This window comes from Nicotiana tabacum, chromosome 19 (genome assembly GCF_000715075.1).
Source record: "Nicotiana tabacum cultivar K326 chromosome 19, ASM71507v2, whole genome shotgun sequence".
NCBI lineage: Eukaryota > Viridiplantae > Streptophyta > Magnoliopsida > Solanales > Solanaceae > Nicotiana > Nicotiana tabacum.
In genome coordinates, this window is record NC_134098.1 from 133,500,040 (window position 1) to 133,527,875 (window position 27,836).

General features: G+C 37.1%; 1 pseudogene; it reads left to right on the top strand.

The window, feature by feature from the left end:
* On the top strand, positions 1-27,583 carry LOC142173732 (glyoxylase I 4-like; annotated as a pseudogene).
* The last annotated feature ends 253 nt before the right edge of the window (positions 27,584-27,836 follow it).

The window sequence follows — 27,836 nt, forward strand, 5'->3', positions numbered from 1 at the left end:
ATGTCGCAAAGGAATGTGAAAGAGGGGATAGCACCAAAACTCTGGTATAAGCGGCACTAAAGCAACGAAGTAGAGAAAATAATCAAAGGGAATTTGGGAAAAGAGGAAGCACAAAAGTGGAAAACATTATATGGGAAAACTATTTATAAGGCATGGCGATTCGTTTCTAGCGGTGGCCGACCACCGACTGACACACATTAAATGCCTCGATAAAACCAAATCGATGGGACAGCTATCACGCACGTCATAGTCAAAGTCGATAGAAACGTCATCGTTGATTCGGTCGAACCTTAGGGAAATCACATCGTTTCTCGTCATCTCCTTTCCAAGAAACGAGGGGGCTATCTGTATACGGTTAAAACCGATCCTCGATCATGAAGATCGATCGAGGATGGCATCTCAGTCAAGGGGTATCTTCATGGAGAACCCGAACGAATTCCGAGATGGGGGCGTCGAGCTCGGGGCGTCCGAATCGACCGAGGTAACATCGACCGATACAGGTCCCGAATATCGATGCCCGAAAGTGATCACCAAGCTCGAAACCAAAGCCGAGGTTCCAATCCGACACCGAGCTCGAGTCGGTATCGAGCTCACAGACAAAAAGTTATTACAACCGCACCAATGGAGAGAATCTTGGCGGGAATTAAGGAGGAGACACACCATCATGGGTCCTCCACTAGTAATATTATTCCATTATGTTGCTATAGATAAAGTAGTGATCCTTGGCTATAAAAGGCAAGATAGATTATAATAGAAGACATCTTCCCTGGGATTAAGAATTCATTGTGTTTATCTTTCTAAAGCTCACTAAGTATCTTTGTTCATCATTTCCTATTTTACATCATAAATACGTGTATTGTTATCTTCAGATCAAAGGAATCTACTTACCCTTAGAACCATACATAAATTCAACGTTATCCGATTTTTCGGGTAAACAACTGCAACGGTCGAAAGGGTTTTTTCCTCAATGAAGTTTATTAAAAATGACTTGCGAAGCAGAATTGGTGATGACTTTTTGAATGATTGTTTAGTTTGTTATATAGAGGATGGAGTATTTGAAAGTGTACCTAATGATGCGATCATTGATCGTTTTCAAAACATGACAAGTCGCCGAGTTCAATTGAAATGATAATGTTTATATTCATATATTGTGTTTGTTTGGTTCGTTACCTTTAATATATATTAGATATCGATACTCATTCTTTAGTCGGCTTGTTATTGTATATTAGTTTTAGATCATCGTCTTTTCTTATAATTTAGAACCCATACACTTTAAATCCTAGCTCCGCCTCTGTATCCTATGTCTACAAATCTGTTCCTAAAAGTGTCCAATTCTATGAGCAAGTTCTTGGCTTTGTTCTCATCCAGAGGCCCTCTTCCTTCGACTTCGAAGGAGCTTGGTATGGCCATATGGATTCATATTTTGTGTTTGCTTTTATATGCATTTGTCCCCGTATTTGGAAATGATATTATCACAAGTGCATTTGTAAAATTATTTTGCATTATCAGTGCGAATAAGTTAAAATCTGATTTATAAACATGGTTGCGCTAATGCTCCTCTTAGATTTGAAAACTAGAACAACGAAAATAAATCTCTGATATATATATATTTTGGGTTGATTTTTGCAGGTTGTTCAACCACGGAATCAGAGTTCATTTGCTACGAAAAGAAGACGCACCATCAAAGAAGGGAAAGATATACCCAAAAAACAATCACGTTTCATTCCTATGTTCGGATATGGACCTCATTATTCAAAGATTGGAAGAGTTGAAAATTGAATATGTAACAACTATTAAGTATGAAGGAAGATGGAGTCACTGTGAATCAACTCTTCTTCCATGACCCAGACGGCAACATGATTGAGATATGCAATTGCCAAAATATACCAATTCTTCCGCTTTCCTCTTGTCCTCTCAAGAAGTTCAACAAATATCCAACTTTCAACCAAACCATGCCTCATTCTTTTCACGGTATGCATGTCTCTTGTTTCAGTATCCTACTCCCGATCTCTTAAAAAGACTTTTATTAACTTATATATGATGTGTGTGTGTTGACATCCAATTTTGTCCCTTCTTTCTTCCAAACTATTTATTTAAGCTTCTAATATTACTAATAATATAAAATAGGCATTCTATTATTTTTAACACAAATTAACTTATTTGTTGTTATTATTAAAACTATTACAGTTTTTGTTATTTTTATCATTATTATTATTATATTTACTTTTATTTTATATAATCAATTAATAATATTTTTTTTAATTCTACATTTAATAAATATTTAATCTTTTGATGATATTTTGCTTAACAGTTAGTATAGGTTATTTAGCATATTTTAGATATCATGATTATTTTACGGCATATTAAATAGTTTAATTAATATTAACGTATTAATACAACAATAACAACAACCCAATATAATCCCGCTAGTGGTGTCTGAGGAGAGTGTTGTGTACGCATACCTTACCCCTACCCTAAGGTAGAGAGGCTGTTTCCGATAGACCCTCGGCTTCCTCCCCCAAGAACTACCTTACCCCTACCCTAGGGTAGAGAGGCTGTTTCCGATAGAAACACAGCTCCCTCTCTCCAAGAACTCCCACCCTGCTCTTGGGGTGACTCGAACTCACAACCTCTTGGTTGGAAGTGGAGGGTGCTCACCACTAGAGCAACCCACTCTTGTCAATTAGCCTAAACCTCTTTCAAATTTATTTTTAATAAATATTCTCCTTATTTCAGTTATATCCACCTTTCTTCCACTAGTAGGGATAGCTCGTGCATCGCCCGGGCCCAATATGAATAAAACTTATACATTGTTTTGTATAGCTAGCTTGGTGGAATAGCTGTACTCTCTGGAAAACAATAAAGCAATGCTGAAGTCATTCAGTTTATATAGGCAAAATGCAGCAGTTGTTCATTTATCAAAGATCTACAGATTTTAATATTTAGATTCCTATGCTAGCTTAATATAAATAATTTGAGGAAGTAGTTCCTGCAAGCTTTAACAAGCAATGCCTTTGAGTCATTCATAGAGTACTATAGTGAAGAGAAAAGACATGGAGAAAGAGAATTTGGTAATACCCTTCTGCGATGCTTTAGAAACAAAATAAGTATTCGAGCCAAGAGGCGGCACAGACACTCGAAATATGAGCTAATATTTGGGAGCTTGTTTGGGTTAAATTCGTACACGCGCCTCAACGTAGAACTTTCTTAAGTTGCTGGTAACATTATCCAGCTGTATAAATTGTGCCTGGACCAAATTTTCAGGAGAATCTTGTACAATAAGATTAGCATCATTCACCTGTTAAAGCTAATACAATTGGATACCCTATAAACAACAAACAAGCCATTTCAGAAAAGTATAAGGGAAAGAAAAAAGAGGAGGAAAACAAATCAATTATGTAATTTGTCATGAGTTATAGGTTGACATTTAAATTAAATTAGCTGGAGTTATCGACAATATTGTTTATTGCAGAGGATCCTCATAGAATTTAATAATGCAGCAGTTTTCTTTCTTTTCCTTTCTTTTTTCATTTGGTGGCGTTTGAGTGGTTAAGTGGCTCCTCACCAGTATATTGATAAAGCTACAATTCAGGGAAGTTTGATTACTTGAAGGGGACATCGTTAGGATAGTATAATGGAAAATACAATATAAATGTATGGTATAGGGCACCTTAGGATGATTGGCTATATGGTCCTTATAGTGCAGTCAGCAATAGATTAAGAATATACACAGGCTACACAACATTCACTTGCTAACTCATATGTAACTACCTATATTCAACTCGTAACAATCATAAAAAAGAACAAAGAACAAGAAAAACATAAAGGATTAGTTGTTTCTGATTGCACTCAGAAATTAATGCTTCCTGCTAGAAAGTCATGTTCTAGTGCTTAATTATGTGTATTTGTAATTTCTTCATGATTTATCTCCTTGCAGTATTGGAGCTTAAATTAACCTATGTAGCTTCTAACTAATGAAAATGACACAAAACTTGTTAGTTCTTTTTAAATGCATTATGAGATCTCAGGGAGGGAGCTAGCATATAAACTACGGATTCGGTCGAATCTAGTGGCTTTTGGCTCGGACCTTGTATATGTATTAAAATATCTCTTAAGTATATATAAATACTGAATTCAGAATGCAATAACATCAATAATCAATGTTGTTTAGTGACACTTCGAACCTATAATCTTCAAATCTTTGGTTATGCTTTGAGGTTTCAAGGCCACTTGATCAAGTCCACCTGCTGATTTTGTTATCTCGTCACCCATTTCACCTTTAACCAAAGTAGATCTATTTGTTTTCCTCTCTCCTGAATATTAAAAAGGCGTGTTTTATCATTTATTTTTCCGCTAGAGTCATTACCAGAAGGTAACCAAACAATGAAAAACCTAATTCGAGAGTTGTTCTAATGAATTTTCTTCTAGTGTGCTATTTCTTTGAGAATGTAAAAAAAAATTAGCTTCTTATTGGTGTAACAACTTAGATAGAGTTCGAACAGTCTTTTTAAAAGAGTTTTCACTGCTACCAATATAAACTCAAGATACCATTAATGAAGAAAATATAAAATTCTTAGCATTATAAATTAGTCAGATGGACACACATAAAGAGACCCACAGCCATTCACGAAAGGTTACCCCCTTTGTAATCAAAATGTTAAGCAAATACCACTGAGAAAGCAAGAAGCAAAGCAATCCAAAAGAAAAAGAAGTATGGTAACCAAGAAAATCTCACCAAAAGTATTATTGTTGCCCAAAAATAATCTGCGAAGAGAATCGAGAACTGAAAGAGAATACAGACGTCAGTAAAAGAACTTATATTGAGAAAACAAAAAACCACGGAGAGAAGTCGATAGATATCTGAGATAGTAGAATGATATACAAGGACGTTACCAATATTGCAAAAAGATGACCAAATGAATCCACCTAAAACATTGTTTTTCTTCTGAATAGCGTAGAAATTCAGCAAATATTTTTATCAGACCTATAAATATGATTATAATTATAGCTAACAAATCTTGGTAGTAAGATAATTTAAGAAAGTAATTTACTTTCTCAGCAAATCTGAGATAAAGGCAATCTGTTGAACATTATCTCTACTCCTTCATAGGTTATCATAAGATGCGTTGAATCTCTTTGGCCTTTAGCTTCTTTCTGAAAATGTAGCTTTGACAAACACACAAATATTATATAAATAAAAAATCAAGGTATCTAAATTCGAAGAAAAAGTGATCGCTTGTCCCACCTGTTAATTTGCACTTCTAATATAGTCTAGCTGGCAGTTGCCCATGCATAGTCTGTCGCACAATGACGTAGTTTATATAACATAAACTTTAAAGTATTTACTGATATTTTAGCTAAGAAAAAAATCTTATTTATCAACACTTTAGTGGTAGTGAATTGTGTTTAAATGTTGCCAACGATTTTTATAACTGAACTAAAATTAAAATTATGTAAATGATAGATGTGTATTTGTTTTGTTAAATAGTAAGAGTAGACATCAGTAGTATAAAAGAAAATATCATGTGATAAACGCAATAAACTTTCGGAAATGTACATGCATCCTAATTATAAGATGTCGCTGCACAACATCTGGAGGCCGCTCCAATATCCAAAAAGTAATACCAATTGTCGTCACAAATATAGGCACACACTACTGACACCTATTTACGCAAAAAATCTGGAACACTTTGTTAAGACGACCAACTATCTTAACCTTGTTAAGATATCGGTACGATTTGTCAAAATGTATTTGTACATCGCATACCATTTAAGCGTACATCACTGCCTCGACAAAACTGTACAAATAAAATATTCATTTTAAGAAAATTAATAGATGGTAAAATAGGTATTTGAATTTCTAACCTTGAGTGTGGCTTTAGTAGAGTACTTGGTTCCCTTTTTCGTTTCTTAATTCCTTTCACATCATTCACAAGTATTGGCTCTTCTTTCATAGTTCCCTCGGCACCAGCCATAGATGTTGACTCTTCTGGTAGAAACATGGTTGGTTTTTCAGTGTATGATAAAAGGACCAGAGAACCTATATTTTTGTCTGGTGTTCTGGATGATGACCTTTGTAGCTAAACTCTGAACAGTTTATCTGCAAGTTGTCGATTGATATGGGCAACAGGGAATAACTCATTCTGCAAAGAGATAGTAAAATAATGAATTTGTCAAAGCTTACGTTTATGTGTTATGCATGAGAGTACTATATTAACTTTGTTGTCTTATGTTAACTGTAGTGTTGTACGTGTATGTACCTTAACACTGACGATATCATATATCTGTTCAGCTCTCATGGACAACATTCTTTCGGCCAAGCCTTCAGACACTGTTGCTGTAGTTGTGCCAGTTTCGTCTGTAAATTCTACCTCAAAGTGGAACCTATGATATGGTATGTTGTAAATTATTTTAGTTGAGGTAGAATAGATGGCACACAGTATCAAACATTGTCAATACATCATCTTATTAGTAGCAATTGTTACCTTGGTTTTTCAGTGTATGATAAAAGGACCAGATAACCTGCATTTTTATCTGGTGTTCTGGATGATAACCTTTGTAACTGAACTCTGAACAGTTTATCTGCAAGTTATCGATTGATATGGGCAACATGGAATAACTTATTCTGCAAAGAGATAGTAAAATAATGGATTTGTCAAAGCTTACATTTATGTGTTAAGTATGAGAGTATTATATTAACTTTGTTGGCTTATGTTAACTGTAGTGTTGTACGTGTATGTACCTTAACATTGACGATATCATATATCTGTTCAGCTGTCATTGATAATATTCTTTCGCCCAAGCCTTTAGACATTGTTGTTATTGTGCCAGTTTCGTCTGTAATTTCTACCTCAAAGTGGCACCTATGATGTGGTATATTGTAAATTATTTTAGTTGAGGTACAATAGATGGCATACAATATCAAATATTGTCAATGATATAACCTTATTAGTAGTAGTTGTTACCTTGGAATTAACATTCGTTGCAGCCAACAGTTTATGTATTGAACCTCTCTTTTTATTTTGTTCCAAACAAGATGGTTACATTTAGAACAACCTAGTAGATACAATCGTTATAAATGCTCAGGTAGCGAAATTTCTCGTTGGACGTAAAAAATTTTCGCTTGCAAAATGTAAATGATGAAATAAGTCGTTAGCTTTATGTTTATAACAAAAGCAGTGAGACTTGCTAAATCATCAATTGTTAATTGCATATAATTTTCAGCAGCCAAATAATACAAAGTTGTATAGTTAGTAAAACCTCATGAGCAGTGTGTTGTGATGGTAAAATGTAAAAAATAGTTAGCTAATTTTATGTAAAACTAAATTGAAAACTATTCTGTTTAATATTAGAATAGATTTGTTTAAATCAATAGCCTCTTTCCCAAATATTAAGATGACGTAGGATACAAATAGGATGTGATATAGTGATCAAATTTTAAAAAATATTTCAGAATAAATTTAATTGTAAAGCAAACAATATAAAACTTCAATGAAGATTTTTTATAGTTGAACTTTAACGTAAGAGTTTATTCAAAAAATTTATACTCTAGATTGTTTAAACCATACTGGGCCGACACGAACAGTAGCATATTAGAATTTATTGAACTGTTATGCATATTGTATAAAAGATACGTAACGGCAGAGTACGATGTGGCATTTTTTGGCATTTTCTTTTGTAATTTAATGAACTCACAACGGAGGTTTGCATAGAAATAGCTTAAACATATAATATTTCATCGTCAACAGCAATAAGATTAAGTGATGAAGTTGACTCCGTTGAACTCTTCACTGTGTATTCGATTAGCATTTGTTTGTTCTCATTTGCCCTGTAATTCGCACGGAAAATGTCAGACAATTATTTTTTCACAGAAGTAACATTAGTTAAATAATGATGTGGCACATTTTAAGCACAATTTATATTGTACCAATTTCGTAATTCAGTTGCTTGCACATACAAAGGATTGATTAAGATTGTCGATTTGTATCTTGTTACCAAACGGAAAATTGTATATGCAAATTTTGTTAATAAACAACGGGGAAGCATTATCCATATGTAGAAATAGGAATTTCATAAGCTTACCACCATGGTATCTTGTGGTAGCTATCCGTTTCGGGTGAATAACAGGGTATTCTTACAGTTGCGTCACTTGTGTGAGTAACTCAGTTCCTTCATTGCTTGCCAAGTCTTCCCATATAGTGAAGAAAAGAGGTTTCTTCCTGTATATTTATAAGTGTCAGGTAGAGATTTTGTTATGTAATAGAAGATTAAATGACTCACATGTTGTCCATAACTATGGCATCTTGAAATCTCTTAGTCTGATCAGCGGTGTATTACATTGCCCCACAGTTTGCCACCACAACTAATAGATCTGTTGTTATAAACAAAAAATAAATATTTGCATTCACCATGAGTTCCAAGAAATTAAGCTGTTATAAGGCATATGATAATTTGAAACATACCAAATTCAACACCGCAAGGCTGTTGTTCAACATCGAGGAGCGAAATCGTACTCAGTCTCGATGGAGGAGGTAACAATGCCTCCTTTTCATTATTCTTTGGAATAGACTCCACAATAGTGAATCTATCGACGACCCATTAAAATTGGCTGATATGTAGTGAATAAGGCAGCGGATTTCTAACCTTGGCAGTTGAAATCAAATACGTCTCAAAAAGTTCGAATAAGTTATCACATCGTCTAATGTCGTCACTATAGAGTATTACACAAATTTATTCCTCCTTTAATATTATTAAGAACAATAATGCAGTAATTATTGGAAGAGTACAAGTGAGAAGATGTTGTGTTATAATTATAGTTGTAACTTGACTTACGTTTTCATCCTGGACAATTATTGTCTGAAAACGAACTCGCTGATCTCTGCTGTATCGCGGCCGAAATTTGTCTACAGTCTGAACTTTGCAAGTCCATTCTGTAGTTAGTGGTGTAATTTCATTGATACTAAGTCTTTCTTTCATTTTATCAATATAACCTGCATATTGATATCCGTAAAATTATAAGAACAAACCATCCCACATTATAAATATGAGGTAGCAAATAAAGAAAGCAAAAAAGAAGTAGATATAAAATTCATGAGAGAAATTCAATATTAATTGCAAACTAGTTGGAGAAAGACTGTTATTCCATGAAGCGCATTGCAAGTATGAGTACAAAGAAAGCTTCCACTCTGATAGGGAATTCATTTCACCAGGAAAACTATTTCTAGCTTGTACTTGTAAAAGTTTTGAAAGTTATTTCCGCTCTGCTCTAATTCTGTATCGTTTACTCCTGTAACATTTGAATATCATCTCCATTGTTTACTAATTTGTGATTATCAATGAAGCTGGTATACTATTCACTTTGTGTTCCACCAAATCGGGAAAATGACTTGGGAAAGTAGTATCCTTGAGTAAAATAATTTCTAAAATATTACTTTACACACACATAGTTGCTCCTTTGCGCCATACTGATAGAGGTATGTGTGAGAGCGCATAGAGGAATACAACCTAATTAATAGTTGTATAAAAATCAAAAAAACGTTCAATTAGTCTATACCTAATTAATGTTAAGCTATCAGGTCTGGATCCCCTTGCCAATAGTTGTTTGATTATGACCGGTATTTCTTCTGCTGAGACCAAAGATTGAAAGGATAATAGACTTGTGCAGAATAAAATAAAAACTACTTAAATATCCATAAACCTAAAGTTCTTGAAGAATCCTAGAAAATTAAGGAAAACCTTGAATATGAAAGACTTGGCATATCCACTCAAAAAACTAAAACCCTTAGCTCACCGTCTTCGAGGAAAAAAAACATCGAACACAATGAAAATTAAAAACAAACAAATAGAGTTTTTGAGAAACCTGAGATAAATCAAACGACAATATAAATCAGAAACTTAAAAATAGATAAAGCAGGACACATAGTGAAAAAAAGAAATATCCCCAAAATAAGAGTTCATACCGATGAATAAATAAAGGAGCAACTGACTAATAAAATAAAAGAGCTTGAGAAGAAGCAACCACGGTTGGAGAATGAAAGGAGAAGAGCAGCAGCGATGGGTGCTTAGAAAATGGAAAAGATGAAGATTTTGTTAGTAGAAAAACAACGATTGGAGAAGAAGCACAGTAGAGAAAGATTAGTTGAATTTCACGCCTAGCAATGGAAAAAAGCCAAAGAAATTAGGTTTAAACTCCAATTTTACAGCTCAAAATTAGGTGAAGCATATAGATTTGGCAAGTAAAAAATTAGGTAAAGCATATAAGAAGAAGAATACACAGCAACACCCATAAATGACATCAATTTTAAACTTTTTTCCGAATAAATAACCAGTACACCGGTACAATAAAATATAAAACAAAGACAAAGAACATTAACCAACTTAGCTATGGAAACAAAGAGGATGTACATAGGGAGAGCGGAGTAGATTAATCACTTTACGATAGAAAGAAATCTGAAGATAAGCTGAGAAAGAAGATCTGTTAAAACACGCAGTAGAAATCTCAATTCCCTATTAAAGTAAAATTGATGTTCAGTTCTAGACACAAAGAGTTTAAAATCGAATGATGAAGGATTAAATAATGAAGAAGGAGAAGATAAGGTAATTGTAGACAAACGAAGAGCGAGAAAAGCAAATTATTAAGTGGTGGCCATAGAGGTAAATGTCCACCTGTAATGCTGTTAATATCAACCCGACATGTAAAATATGTATAAGTGGGCTTTGAAAATGCCCCAGAAATTTCCATTATTTACAAATTTCTCTAATGGCAATGAACGTAAAAATATTGAAAAACAGGGGAAGAGCGAGAAAAGCAAATTATTAAGTGGTGGCCATAGAGGTAAATGTCCACCTGTAATGCTGTTAATATCAACCCGACATGTAAAATATGTATAAGTGGGCTTTGAAAATGCCCCAGAAATTTCCATTATTTACAAATTTCTCTGATGGCAATGAACGTAAAAATATTGAAAAACATGAGTAAAAATATAAAAGCTTAAGCTGGCATTAAGCGGTGGCCATAGAGGTAAATGTCCACGTGCAATGCTGTTAATATCAACCCAACATATAAAATATGTATAAGTGGGCTTTGAAAATGTCCCAGAAATTTCTATTATTTACAAATTTCTCTGATGGCAATGAACATAAAAATATTGAAAAACAGGGGTAAAAATATAAAAGCTTAAGCGTCGACGAAGACGTGTCTGTGTCAGCTGATGTACTCGCACTTCTAATATAGTAGAAATATACAAAGATGAAGGGGATTGTTCAGCACTCTAGGCCCAAGTTTCGGCCAAACTAACCCACCCATTAAGCCTCCAAACCAGCCCAATTTGACTAAATATAAGCCCAACCCACCAAATGGCCCACCAATTCTACCCAACCTGCTGAATGATCAAGTGACCAACAAAACCTAACTCTTTGGTTCTAGATTATTCTTTTTAGCGCATATTACTTTTGTACCCCTCATTAAATGTTGCCAAAAGAATAGCCCTCTCTTTCTTCACGTGTAGAGCTATCTCTTTCCTCACAAAAACTTTTTGACTTTCCAAATCACATTGTCTTTTTCCAATTGGGATAATCTTCCTTGCTTTGACCTCCCATGGCAAGAAGCACCTCATTTAATTTTCTGCAACATCAACGTTCAAATTTCAAACGTTCAATAGCCTTGACTCAATTTCAAAATTCCGCCCAAAACTAAGAACCCTAATTTTACACCTATAAATACCGGCGTTTGGATGCTATTTGGGGACAACTCGGAGCCGCCGCTCTTCCCCTCTATAAATCATTCTTTTCCTATCAACTGTTATTCATCTCAGAAAGGCTTCATTCTTTTGACTACCCTGCTGTTTCTGTTGGGTATTTACCCTTGCATAAAGTCGATTATCTTCATTTATTTTAGTCGAATCTGCTTTTTTCCGAGAGGAAGGAGCGGGCTTGAAATCGGAGTTCGATAGTGCATCTAAGATCCGTGCCTCGGTTAGCTGCTCCGCAATAGGTCAGTTTTCTTTCTAAACTTTAATCTTCCCTTATTTTGTTATTAGATGTAAAGTATGTGTTGTTTCGTCTTCTGTAGAAATCACGTTCCTTAGTGAGTCGTGTTCTAGTTGTTTACTTACTAAACGTGAAGAAGACATGTTTGCTAAAATTACTCTACAAAATGGGTCATGCTGTTTTAGCCACGAATTATGATCCAAGTATAAGAGTCATGTTTTAGGAGTTGTATAGAAACCATAAGTGGCGGAGCCAGAATTTTCATCAAGAGGTGTCAAAATATAAATAATTAGATATATTGAAAAATCAAGTGGAGTCAACAAATAGTAAATATACATAAAATAAAAAAACTTACCTAGCAATATAATATAATTTTCCGGCGAAGTGGTATGCTTGACACCCTTTGATTCAATGTGGCTCCGCCGCCGGAACCATGCCTTTAAGCATTTTATAAGATGACCATGTATTTTTAAAAGATTGAGTGGTCAGTGTTTTCTTCTTTTCATCCTTTACCTTTTCTTTCGAATCTGCTAGTTTTGAATACTTTTTGATTTGGTTTAAGTTGAGATTAATTCATGTCCTATGTCCTTGATATCATGAAAATAAGTATTCGTCATGTGTTTGATAAATCATTAAGTTAATATGACATTCTGTGATTCTTGGGTTTGTTAAAAGTCGTATGTCAAGCGTTTTGTTTTTTTATCTAAATATATATAAATCTTGATTTAGTTAATGCCTATGTCATGTTTAGGACTCATTTTATTTATAAATTCACACCATTATTTACTGGAAGTTATGTTCTGGTTAGGCTAGTCAAACTACTTGTTTATAAATACATACTATGCATATAGGTCCCATTATTTAGCAGAGAATTTTAGGAGAGTAGAATTCATGTCTAGTTACCATGAGTATGCGAAACCTACCATACCGAATACTCTTTTTTTTTTTTTTTTTTGATCTGAAAGTAGAAGACTATCGGTTTTGAGTAATATAGAATGCTTTGTAGTCTTTTGTTTGGATTCGTTTAACCATAGAAGAGTACGCCTGTAGGTTTATCGAACTATGGAAGTTGTCTAATGGTTATCACTAACTCTTGAATATATATTGTTGGATTAAACATATTATAAATTTAAGTCTTTCCTCTCAGTCCTGAAATCTTGATTGTATGACAGCATATCTTCTTTATTTTGAATCCGATAATTTAATGTGCATTCATTATGTATTCACCTTAAGTTTACCTTTAGTATAGAGGATAACTAACTTAAGCAGATCATCATCAGTAATATCTGCAAGAAATAGCGACTTATTTACTACTAAGGCCCTGTTATGAATCAAAAGAAGTATAATACTAGTTTTTATTGCCTTTATATGCTATTACTGTTAAGGATGACTCCTAATTATTTTTTCCTTTCTTTGCATGTACACTCTGGAGCAAACGGAGTCTTAATTCGAGTCTCTCGCAGTGGAGTGTCATAGAGACTCAACGCTACCACCACCACTACATGGAGTCATTGCATACCATCTTCCTTAGAGCACCGGATAGCGAGAAAAACAAGCGAATCTCTTGGGGTCGCCTATGGCGGCTTTTGTTTTCTACTTTGTCCAATGTTGTTAATCTATGTGATTTGTTTTATTTGAACCTATGATTGATGATTAATTTTATCGTTTAAAATTACAGCTTTAGTTTTGGCAAAGTATTTTGTTGAAAAAAAAAGGACTTAAAGGATTTAATGCACTCAGAGCTTTGGGGAGATAGTTACCAATTGAGTCTTTATTCTTTTTTTTAAACTTTGAGAAAGTATTTTTATAAGCTAAGACAGAATTTGAACATATTTTCAAATCAATTGACTCTTTACTCAAAATGACGTTTTCTTAACGATAAGGTGTTTGATAAATTTGAGTTGGATATTTAACTAAACTACTTCGGAACTTTGATCCATTTCCCAAGTAAAAAAAGACTCTTTTTCTCTCAAGTTTAGTGTGATGAACCGTCATGTCATCATGCCACGTAGGTGCCATTTGGCATATATTAATGCTATGTGGAAGCTTACATAAGAGGAAGGTTAGCATTTGTGAGAAGATTTTCGAGAAGTATGGACATTTCCTTTGGAAGACCCTAGATCCCTATGGATTTGCTAGAAAAGTCCTTACAATCTTCTAGGCTTGTAGAGAATTATAGAGAAAGCATCTTGTAAATATTAAGGACTTGTGTAACAAATAATATTTACACACTAGCCCCTAAGAGACTAGTATATAAAGGGGGTCATTCATTTGTATTTCACCAAACAAACAATTCAAGTTCTCTCTAATACAAAGCTTCTCTTAGCGATCTTAAGTGTAGTAAGGTTGACTTGGCATAGCAAGAACGTGAGCAAATTGTCAAGTGCCGTACATGTACTTATTTAACGACTAAGGATGTGACAACGTGGTATCAGAGCAAAGGTTGCAACTAAGGGAATGGCGAACGACGGAGAAATTAACGCTGTCAGCACCTAAGCTAACGTCATCCAGGATGCTGTTGGCAAGAGTGGCCGTAACAAAAAGAAAAATGCCACCAACAAGAGCCAGGAGGTGCCACCTGAGGTTGTATGAAACGAAGGGCTTACATCTCAAGAACCATCTGCCACTGAGGCGAGCGAGGATGAAGTGGAGGTCCTGCCCGAGGACGTCTCGCTCGGTAAAGAGTGGGTGATGAATATGAACGCGGGGATGGATGCCGTAGAGATCTTTGGCCAACGCTTGGGGAAGGTGGAAGGCACCCTTAGCGTTCTTGAGGGGCACACTCTTGAAGAGTTTGAGAGTGTCCGAAATGACTTGGAGGGACGTACACAGACCGAGATGGAACTAAGGCAAACCATCACTACCTTAGATTGCAGACTCATGGAGGCTTTGAGTACTATCGATGCTATGAAGGCAAAGATTGAGTCACTCGAGGAGCATGTTAATGCTAGCGTGACCGAGGTAGCCAACAATGTTGTGGTCATGAGAGAGGCCAAGATCGAGGCTCCCAAACCCCCGATGTTCAAAGGTGTTCGTGATGCACAAGAAGTGGAAAACTTCCTTTGGCACTTGGAGAACTACTTCAAGCACGAAAAAGTAAGGGAGAACGAGGCCATGATCAACAACACTGTAGTGTTGTACCTCTCAGAAACTACCATGCTATGGTGGAGAAGGAAGATGGCTGACGTGGATAAAAAGGTCTATGTACTATTAGCACGTGGGATCAGTTCAAAGCCGAGTTTAAGCGACAATTCTTTCCAAACAATGTCTTGTACGAAGCTAGGCGCAAGCTTAGGGAGTTGAAGCAAACGGGGAGCATACGTGTCTATGTCAAGGAGTTCACTACCCTTATGCTTCAAATCCCCAACCTGACCAATGGTGACTTGCAGTTCCACTTCATGGACGAGTTACAAAATTGGGCTAAGTAGGAGTTGCAACGTCGACAAGTCGCAGATATAGACCAAGCCATAGTGGAGGCTAAATCATTGATGGATTTCAGGCATGACAAAGGCAAAGGCAGAGAATCAAAGGTTAACAATGTCAAAGGCGGGGGAGACCGTGGCAAAGGCAAGGAGATACAACAACAATACTACAAGACTCAAGATTCCAAAAGGTCGAGTAGCCATCAGGGTTACGCCGAGAAGAAGGCACTGACCAAGAAGAAGGGATGTTACATATGCGGAGGGCCGCACAACTTCAGGAATTGTCCCGACCTAAAGAGCCTCAGCACCATGGTCCGTGAACGGGAGGAGCAGTCGCAAGGAGAGAGTTCGGGAGCTGCACAATTGGGTATGATCGGTTTATGCGGTGCTGTCACGAAGCAATCTGTCCAACCTACCGAGAATGGCAATCAGTACGTGGATCTCACCATCAACAACAAGCCTGCTCGTGCAATGGTGGATACTGGAGCAACTCATAATTTCGTGACTGAGGCTGCCGCAAAAAGACTAGAATTGAAGCTGTGAATGCCGAGGTACAGAATGCTCGGGGGGTAGCTAATGGAGTTGGTGTCAAATTGGGAACTTGGAAAGGTATGACAAACTTTACCGTAACCGCTATGAATATCTTTGACATCATATTGGGGCAAGAGTTCTTTAGACATTGTCATACTTTGATCGACCCCTACCTCGAACATCTCTTGGTTATAGAGCGAGAAGGAGCTTGCATGGTACCTACAGTGTCTATGCCACACGGACAGAGCCAAGCACAACTCTCAGCTATGCAGGTTGTAAAGGGGATCAAGAAGGGGGAGCCGACGTTCGTGGCAACCATCGCAAGTCTAGAGGAAGACAAGAGTTTTCAAGAGACACTACCACCTTGCATAGAGAAGTTACTTGAGAAAAACAAAGATGTCATGCCCGAGGAGTTGCCTAAGCACTTTCCGCCTAGGCGAGAGGTGGATCACAAGATTGAGTTGGAGCCAGGGGCTAAGCCACCCGCATTTTCCCCATATCGTATGGCACCGCCCAAGCTAGAGGAGCTCAGGAAACAATTGAAAGAGCTGCTAGATGCTGGTCACATTCGCCCATCAAAGGCACCTTTCGGCGCACCGGTATTGTTCCAGAAGAAGAAGGATGGATCGCTGCGTTTGTGCATAGACTACCAGGCACTTAATAAGGCCACAGTGAATAATAAGTACCCAATCCCGCTCATTGCCAACTTGTTTGATAAACTTGGGCAAGCCAAGTACTTTACCAAGGTGGATCTTCGCAAGGGCTACTACCAGGTTCGCATTGCAGAAGGGGATAAGCCGAAGACAGCATGTGTGACGAGATATAGAGCCTTTGAGTGGTTGGTTGTTACACCATGTGCGTCCCAAGGTGACGTATAATGAATATGAGACTTGTTAATCATGATTTAAATGAGTTTAAAGTCATAATATGACTATATATGATGTTTGGATAAAACATATAAAGTTTGGGAAAAATCGGATTAAAGTTGCGGAAAAACCAACTAAGAATTTGCCCTATAACAGAGCTTTTTGAAAAATAAATTTCATGTGCTATATGAGGTCTTTTTGGGACATATTATATACAAAATCGAATGTCTTGGAATGAAGTTTCCAACGCTCTTAACCGTTCGTTCATACCACATCCGGATAAAAAGATATAAGCGTCGGAAGATGGGCGAATGAGAGGGTGCCAAGCTAGCACCTCTTTGACTTTTCAAAAGTTGATAGATATGTTTTAACTCGTCTCTCTCTCTCTCTCTCTCTCTCTCTCTCTCTCTCTCTTCAGTTTTACATAGAATCTTACTAGAGGACACCATAAAGTAAAACGGTCCTTGAGCTCTCTAATAGTGCTTCAAATAATACTAACATCCGGGTACGAAATCGAGAAGCGATAACATCAGAACGATCCCTACGACGTAAGTATCGCTATATCGCCTCTCTTTTTCTTTGTAGTTTGAGTTTTGGAATGTATTTAATAGTTACTAAAATTCCTAATTTATGTTTTTAAGTGTTTAAATATCAAGGAATGTTGATAAATTCATTTCCTAATAGTTAGAACTCACGGGACGGTGATCGAAAGCCGTGAGTTCGAGTTATTTGACTTGTAGTGGACTGGTTTTTGAATTATTATTATATCCTCTATTCGCTATATCGCCTCTCTATATTCTTGATTCTCCATGTGAATTATTATTATATCCTCTATTCATGGATCTCAGAAAAATACGTATTTGATAAAGTTTGTCCGAAAGGCATACTGATTTTATGATATTCGAGAAATCTTATTAACGTATTTCTTATGCATTTCATGCATTTATAGATGTACATTGACCCATGACCAGAAGGCGTTATATACGCATATATTATATGTATATGGGATATGGAAAAAGGTTACGACGTTATATACGCACCACCACCTGATCAGCTAGTATACGTTGATGATTTTGCCCACAGTGGCTGAGATGATATGATGTTATGTACGCATATACCTATGCATGGTATGACATTTATACGCACATGCATGACATTACAAATTTTCATGATTTACAGAGCTATTCAGAATTACAGATTGAGTTCTTTACTCCATGTTTCTTTCATGCCTTTTATATACTACTGTCATGCCTTACAGACTCGGTACTTTATTTGTACTAACGTACCTTTTTCCTGGGGACGCCGCGTTTTATGCCCGCAGGTCCCGATAGACAGGTTGAGAGTTATCCAAGCAGGCTATCAGCTCAGGGAAAGATGTTGGTGCGCCCCATTTGCTCCGAAGTTGCTTATTTGGTCAGTATGATTCAGACATGTATTGTTTAGTATGGCGGGCCCCTGTCCCAACCTTTATGGTATTTATCTACTCTTAGAGGCTTGTAGACATATGTCATATACGTAAAAGATTGTATGGCCTTGTCGGCCTATGTTTAGTATACGAATGATTATTTTGGTCTTATAGGCCCAAGTTGGTATTTCATATTTTATTCTACTTATCTCACGACAGCCTCTTCGGCTCATTTACCTATGATAGTATGATACAAAAGATACGTTTCGTTGGTACTCGGTTGAGTAAGGTACCGGGTGCTCGTCGTGGCCCATCGGTTTAGGTCGTGACAGAAGTGATATCAGAGCAGTTCTGTCCTAGGGAGTCTACAAGCCGTGTCTAGTAGAGTCTTGTTTATGGGTGTGTTGTGCACCACACTTATAAGCAGGAGGCTACAGGACATTTAGGATTGTACTCTTTCTTCTTACTCTAGATCGTGTGGTCTGCTCAGTTGTAAGAAATTCATATTCCTAAATTCTATTTTATTCATTATACAATGACATCTACATCCAGAAAGACAGTTGGTAAGAGATTGAAGGTGGCTGTGGAAGAGTTGAGTCAGAGGAACTCTATTTTGCGTCATGCTTATGATGAGTAAATTTAAGGCCTTCATAGATATGTGTGTACTATGACGTGTGAGCCTCTTGATAAGGAGCCCTAAGGCATGAATATCTATCTACCCCTATGGTAAAAAGCAACGAGAGAATCAGAAGGTAGATACAAGTTTCAACAAGTAAAAGAAGCTAGGTGAAGAAGGATACGAGGTACGCAGTTAGTGAAGATTATCTGTATTTACAATTCAGGCAGAGAAATATAAGCATTCTGAGTTACTTTTAACAATAACAAAGATATATTCAGTTGACAACACCCATTTCAGTTATGCCCTGTGGGAGCTAACAAATATAATTTAAGAGAAGGATGGGATATCAGCATCCAGCTGGAGTTAGAGTAACCCAAAATTGTGGATGGATTATTATCATTAGCTCACATTTCTGAGAGATATTGCAAGCGTGGTAATGGTTCTCCTTGTGCGACACTCAGATGGTGCACTCTAGAATAGTACAATCAGATATGAATACTAGAATGTTCAAAAATTTCAGAAGATTGGTATTGGAATCCTAGAAGGGATAAATATTTACCTTTGTATGGCTCTCGTACCTAGTAAATAGAGAGTGTTAGATGACCCGAAGAGCCAGTGAGTTGAATCATGGGGGGCTAAAAGTGAAAGAATGTTTTGAAGAAGTTTTCATAATAAGGTGATAGACAGAAATATTAGCAGGAGAATAAGAAGAAAGTAAATGAAGCATTATGAGTAAGATGTGATAAATGGATGATAACGGTAAATCAAAATATGACTGGACTACAGATTCTATAGTCAAGTGAAGGAAAAGACAAGAAGTTACATGCCTTGAGACAATAAAAGAGTATAAGCCATAAGGTCATGTCCCCATTTCGAGAAATAATTTGGTGACTCATACGTTATTACCAGAAGGAAAAGTTAGACCCCCGGAGTAATAGAAATTAGTATGGGCTTGTGAATAAGATAAACTAAACATGAATTCGAGACCGAAGGATTTGATAATAGTTGACATCGTGAGAATTTCAGAGATCGCGTTCCGGGCGATAATTGAATGGACAACAGAAGAATAACTTTTAAAGGTCATTCAGGAAGACGTTTCCCTAAAACAAGTGCTGTGAGCAGAGTTAAGCTTAAGAGACTAAGTCTGCCAGTTATACTAGGTGTCACCTTTGTGTGTAAGAAATTAAATTATCCCTGGTATAGAAGGGTTACTGCAAGGCAAGTAAGAGTCCGTGAAGATATGAAAAGACGCCAAATATGAAGAGGTGAAACATTTATAGGTAAATCTTCATAGCAATAAATGTTAGTACTCCCCTAAAGGGGGGAAAATGGTGTGATATGGTATTAAGTCGGAGTTATGTGGTTAAGGTAACTATGGAATAGTAAAGCAAGAATGTGGCAAAAAGGCGAAAGGAATGAGATTGCATTTATTCAAATCCTACGGATATGATATGACTCCAAAATATTATGTAAGCATGATGACGGGGAGAGGTAGTAAGGGCTCCATCACTAGATTTTATTGATATATAAGTGCAAACGAACACTTGATACATAAGGAGCCAGTATGCGGGGTAAGTTAAGACAAAGGATATAACCCAAGAGACATTACGCAAAATATAGATATGAGAATGGACTAACGAGTAGTTAGTAGTTGATTCAGGAAGAGCCTAGTCATGGCTAGACAAGAGGATATAGACAAATCAGCAGATCGTACAAGATAAACGTAGTGAACCCCAACATAGTGAATCCAGTCCCGCAGATATGATGTCGTAACCCTTGAGAAATATTCAAATAGGAGTTGGGGTAATTATAGGTATCGTATAAGTATTATGAAAAAAAAATGGTGCCACTGAGAAGATAGTCAAATATTTTAGTTCAGAATCAACCTTACGAGCACAAGGGCGCGGAGGTAAGTAGTTAAGGATAATTATAGGTGAGTAAGAAAGTCAAAAATCCTTTCGGGTATACGATGTAATAAGCTCGCAACTTTACATGAGTCAAATGGTCTCTCTTAAGTACTACAAAGAAAGACTAGCTGAGGGAATAAGGAAGAAGGCTCCAACTTAAGCATAGTGATATAAGGAAGAAATGGTCTTGTAACAACAGTCTTACAACAACATTGTATGCACTCCATAAGAAAGTGGGACCTATCGTGGCTAATGAACGGGATAAAAAAATCAAAAGATGATATTTGAGATCATATGAGTTATAGGAAATTCTAGTATTTGTGGACAATGAGATAAGCCATGTATTCATGCAACATGTGGCAGAACGGCCATGAAAAGTAATTGCTTATGTTTAAAGACAACTAAGAAAGAACGAGAAGAATTATCCGACCCACGATTTAGAGTTAGCCGCGGTGATTCATGCACTAAAGATGTGGAGGAACTATTTGTATGGCATTCATGTTAATATCTATAAGGATCATAAGCGCCTTCAATATATCTTCAATAAAAAGGAATTGAATTTACACCAAAGGAGATGGTTGGAGCTACTGAAAGACTATGGCGCTGATATTGTATACCATCCAGGGAAGGCGAATGTAGTAGCCGACGCCTTCAACTGTAGATCTATGGGTAGCCTGTCATATTTACAGCCAGAGAAGTGTGGGATAGCCTATGAGATTCATCAGCTAGCTAGTCTTGGAGTTCGATTACTAGACTCAGGTGATACCGGAGTTACTATTCAGGACATGACAACATCCTCTTTAGTAACTGAAGTGAAGGAACGCCAGTATGAGGATCTCGTGCTAGCTCATTACAGAGATACATCCCCTCAAAAGGAGAATACACCATTTGAGATTACAGGAGATGGAGTCCTCATATATCGAGGTCGATTATGTGTTCTAATGTGGCAGGGTTGCGCCAGCAGGTTATGGGAGAAGCTCACTATTCTCGTTATTCTATTCATCCAGGAGCGACGAAGTTGTATCATGATATTAGGGGAATATACTGGTGGGATGGAATGAAGAAAGATATAGCAGGGTTTGTTGCTCAGTGCCCTAATTGTCAGCAGGTTAAGATTGAGCATTAGAAACTCGGTGGATTATTGTAGGCTATAGAGGTTCCGACTTGGAAATGGGAAGTGATTAATATGGATTTCATCATAGGCTTACCTCGTACCCAACATAAGTTCGATTCAATATGGGTTATTGTCGATAAACTTACAAAAGCAACCCATTTTCTGTTTGTCAGGACTACTTATTCATCAGAGGATTATGCAAGGCTTTAAATTAGGGAGATAGTACGACTTCATGGTGTCCCTATATCTATTATCTCAGATAGAGGTGCTCAATTTACAGTAAATTTCTGGAGGTCCTTACAAAAGGATTGGGGACTCAGGTAAGTCTTAGTACAACATTTCATCCCTAGACAGACGGTCAGGCTGAGCGTACTATTCAGACACTGGAGGATATGCTACGGGCTTATGTGATGGACTTCAGGGGTAGCTGGGGGATGATCATCTTCCACTTATTGAGTTCTCATATAATAATAGTTATCATTCCAGCATTCAGATGGCTCCATACGAAGCTTTTTAAGGACGGAAGTGTAGGTCACCTATCAGATGGTTCGAGATTGGGGAAACTAAGTTAGTAGGACCAGAGTTGGTACAACAGGCAGTTGAGAAGATTAAGCTTATACAGGAAAGGCTATTAGCAGCTCAAAGTCATCAAAAGTCCTATGCAGATAATCGACGATGAGACTTGGAGTTTCAGGTAGATGACTGGGTATTCCTAAAGGTATCACCGATGAAAGGCGTTATGAGATTCGGTAAGAAAGGAAAGCTTAGACCTCGGTACATTGGACCTTATAAGATTATACGCTGAGTAGGCCTAGTAGTATATGAGTTAGACCTGCCTTCCAAATTGGAGTATGTACATCTAGTATTTCATGTGTCTATGCTCCGTAGGTGTATTGGAGATCCCTCTGAAGTCATTCCAGTTGACGATGTTCAGGTTACAGAGTAGCTATCATATGAGGAATCTCCCATTGCTATACTAGATAGACAAGTTCGGATATTAAGGACTAAGGATGTAGCTTTAGTTAAAGTACTTTGGATTAACAATAATGGGGATGAGATGACTTGGAAAGATGAAGAAGAGATGAAGACTAGGTATCCTCGCTTGTTTCCACTTCCGGAGGAGGATCAGACTAAGACATCACAACCTTTAGGTACGTATATGGTACTTGATTCTTATGTTAGTTATTGTTACTGGTCGTGTGAGGCCATTGGTGTTATTGATGATTGAAGCCCTGTGTGGCTTTGTATTTTTGGGTTTTCTGTGTGACAATTTGGTAGTAGTACCGTTACAGAGGAGACTCTGCCAAAATGTCTATAAATATCTCGTAGTTTAACATTCGAGGACGAATGTTTCTAAAGGGGGAAGATTGTTACACCCTGTGCGTCCCAAGGTGAAGGATAATGAATATGAGACTTGTTAATCATGATTTAAATGATTTTAAAGTCATAATATGACTATATATTATGTTTGGATGAAACATATAAAGTTTGGGAAAAATCGGATTAAAGTTGCGGAAAAACCAACTAAGAATTTGCCCTATAACAGAGCTTTTTGAGAAATAAACTTTGTGTGCTATATTAGGTATTTTTGGGACATATTATATACAATATTGAAGGTCTTGGAATGAAGTTTCCAACGCTCTTAACCGTTTGTTCATACGACATCCGGATAAAAAGATATAAGCGTCGGAAGATGGGCGAATGAGAGGGTGCCAAGCTAGCACCTCTTTGACTTTTCAAAAGTTGATAGATATGTTTTAACTCATCTCTCTCTCTCTCTCTCTCTCTCTCTCTCTCTCTCTCTCTCTCTCTCTCTTCAGTTTTACATAGAATCTTACTAGAGGACACCATAAAGTAAAACGGTCCTTGAGCTCTCTAATAGTGCTTCAAATAATACTAACATCCGGGTACGAAATCGAGAAGCGATAACATCAGAACGATCCCTACGACGTAAGTATCGCTATATCGCCTCTCTTTTTCTTTGTAGTTTGAGTTTTGGAATGTATTTAATAGTTACTAAAATTCCTAATTTATGTATTTAAGTGTTTAAATATCAAGGAATGTTGATAAATTCATTTTCTAATAGTTAGAACTCACGGGACGGTGATCGAAAGCCGTGAGTTCGAGTTATTTGACTTGTAGTGGACTGGTTTTTGAATTATTATTATATCCTCTATTCGCTATATCGCCTCTCTATATTCTTGATTCTCCATGTGAATTATTATTATATCCTCTATTCATGGATCTCAGAAAAATACGTATTTGATAAAGTTTGTCCGAAAGGCATACTGATTTTATGATATTCGAGAAATCTTATTAACGTATTTCTTATGCATTTCATGCATTTATAGATGTACATTGACCCATGACCAGAAGGCGTTATATACGCATATATTATATGTATATGGGATATGGAAAAAGGTTACGACGTTATATATGCACCACCACCTGATCAGCTAGTATACGTTGATGATTTTGCCCACAGTGGCTGAGATGATATGATGTTATGTACGCATATGCCTATGCATGGTATGACATTTATACGCACATGCATGACATTATAAATTTTCATGATTTACAGAGCTATTCAGAATTACAGATTGAGTTATTTACTCCATGTTTCTTTCATGTCTTTTATATACTACTGTCATGCCTTACAGACTCGATACTTTATTTGTACTGACGTACCTTTCGCCTGGGGACGCCGCGTTTCATGCCCGCAGGTCCCGATAGACAGGTTGACAGTTATCCAAGTAGGCTATCAGCTCAGGAAAAGATGTTGGTGCGCTCCATTTGCTCCGGAGTTGCTTATTTGGTCAGTATGATTCAGACATGTATTGTTTAGTATGTCGGGCCCCTGTCCCGACCTTTATGGTATTTATCTACTCTTACTGCTTACCACAGGTCGGCGGGTCTATGCGCCTAAGTTTGGAGACATTAGACGGCGGATCATAAGGGAGAGTCATGACACAATGTGGGCTGGTCATCCGTACCAACGTCGGACTAGGGCGTTGGTTGAGTCAGTCTACTATTGGCCATGCATGCGAGATGACATAGAGTATTATGTGCAGACTTGTCTTGTCTGTCAACAGGACAAGGTTGAGCAACAAAAACCCGGAGGATTTTTGGAGCCACTACTAGTTGTAGAGCGTCCAAGAAACTACCAGTTGCAGAGCGTCCATGGGACAGCGTGACTATGGACTTTATCACTTGCCTACCGAAGTTCGACGGTTATGGTACTATTATGGTGGTCATGGATAGATTTTCCAAATATGCCACCTTCATGCCCGCCTCACCAGGTTGCACTGCCAAGGAACCCGCCATGCTATTTTTTAAGAATGTGGTGAAGTATTGGGGCTTATCAAGGCATATTATCAGTGATCGAGACCCCCGTTTTACTGGAAACTTTTGGAGAGAATTATTCGACATACTTGGCACGGAACTGCATTTTCCACTAGTTTCCACCCACAGACAGATAGACAAACGGAACGGGTCAATGCCTTACTTGAATGCTACTTGAGGCATTATGTAAGCGTGCATCAGAAAGATTGGGCAAGGCTTCTAGACATCGCCCAATTCTCTTATAACTTGCAGCGGAGTGAGTCCACGGGGCGGACACCATTTGAGCTAGCCACATGCCAACATCCACAAACTCCACATTCATTACCAGCCGCATTCAAGGGAAAGAGTTTGGGGGCTTATCATATGACCAAAGGATGGGAGGAGCAGCTTGACACTGCTAAGTCCTACTTGGATAAGGCAGCTAAAAAGATGAAGAAGTTTGCGGATCGTAAGTGGCGTCCCACGGACTATAGAGTTGGGGACATGGTCATGGTGAAGTTTAACCCAAGACAGTTTAAGGCACTACAAGGCATGCATCAGAATCTGATTCGCAAGTATGAGGGGCCATTTAAGATAGTCGCCAAGGTAGGCAAGATCTCATACAAGCTTGACATGCCATCGTATCTAAAGATCTACCCCGTCTTCCATGCCATCATGCTTAAGCCATATCATGAAGATAAGGATGATCCGAGTAGGGGCCAATCAAGTCGAGCGCCTATGACTATCACCTCATCGCATGATAGGGAAATCGAGGCTATCATGGATTACCAGGCCAGGCGAAAACAAGAGCAAAAAGCCACCGCTATGTTCCTCATCCATTGGAAGGGCAATCACCGGAGGAGGCCACATGGGAACGATATGAAGACTTATGGCAATTCAAAGGTAAGATCCGAGAGTTTATGCAGCAACATTGCGCCGCGGTCGTCGCAACATTAGGTGGGGGAGAGAGTGATGAACCGCCATGTCATCATGCCACATAGGCGCCATTTGGCATATATTAATGCCATGTGAAAGCTTACATAGGAGGAAGGCTAGCATTTGTGAGAAAATTCTCGAGAAGTATGGACATTTCCTTTGGAAGACCCTAGATCCCTATGGATTTACTAGGAAAGTCCTTGGAATCTTGTAGGCTTGTAGAGAAATCTAGAGAAAATCCTTATCTTGTAAATATTAAGGACTTGTGTAACAAATAATATTTACACACTAGCCCATAGGAGACTAGTATATAAAGGGGGCCATTCATTTGTATTTCACCAAGCAAACAATTTAAGTTCTCTCTAATACAAAGCTTTCTTTAACAATTCTCTTGTGTTCTTTCTACCATTCTCTTAGCGATCTTGATTGTATTAAGCCTGATTTGGCATAGCAAGAACATGAGCAAATTGTCAAGTGCCGCACGTGTACTTAATTAACGACTAAGGACGTGACAACGTGTCAATAAAATTTCAATCCAACGTGAAACGTTTTAGCCTATTTTGAAACCTAAGCATATTTTGCTAATTCAAGATATTCAGATTTGGATTTGAAATTTGATTTCTTTTAAAAGTCTGTCCTAGTCCGTTGAGATTCTGTCTGGAGTCACGTTTTTAGCCATAAACTAACCTAAAGTTTGGCGGGTTAACCGTAACTAACGGATTATAAAAGGTGCTATAAAAACCTTCCTTTCAAGATATTTAGAATACTTATCTAGAATTTCTAAGGTTAAGAAGACCATAAAAACAGAGTAACTTTAAGCACTACTTAGTTAAAATTGGTGTCCAAATTTACTTTTAAACGAATTAGGTGACAACTCTCTTTAATTAATTAAACCTTCAGAATTACCAATATGTTATATTCTAGTTTCACCCGTGTTAAAATGGGGTATAACATCAGTTTAAAATGATTTTTATATATAGTATTATGTTACCCAAAGGTAATTACTTGTAAATGTGTATAATAAGTTGAATTGGTCACTGGAGAAGTACAATAAATAATTTGTTACAATATATTAGTAGATTAAATCACGCTAATAGTATAATATTTTTACACTGACAATTATATAAGCTAAGTCCTTTAAACAAAATTTAGCTTAAATGAGGACAAGCTTTTTTCCAAACGACCTATTAAGTTTGATTAATCCAATGGCAATGGAAGGAGGAGAATTAGACGTTAACCTTGTAGATTTAGTATAGCATTATTCTAATGTTGTGAGTTTGAAAATGCAGGGAATGGAACCAGTAAGATGAATTGCTTAGGAGATCAAGTGGAATATCTGATGTTGGAGAACTTAGCCATGAATATGATTGACATTTCATTTTGAATATTTATACATATCTTGTACGCGACGAGTCTTTATCTTTTTACCTAATTCAATGAAAGAAATACAGAAATTTCACTTCGTTAAAATCATGCAGGCTCATTAGACTGTTTGTAGCTATTTACTTCGTTGCACACTAGAATAGAATAGAATAATTGATTATATGCTTAAACACTTTTATCAAAGCATTAACGCTAATCTAAATCTACATATAGTTATTTTTGCACCCATATAAATGAACGTCCGACTTCAACGCATTGGGTTCATCCAATGATTAAGTCCGGCTATTTCTATGAGTAAACATTTGCTATTATCAGCTATCGGTCTAACTGTCACAACTCAAAAT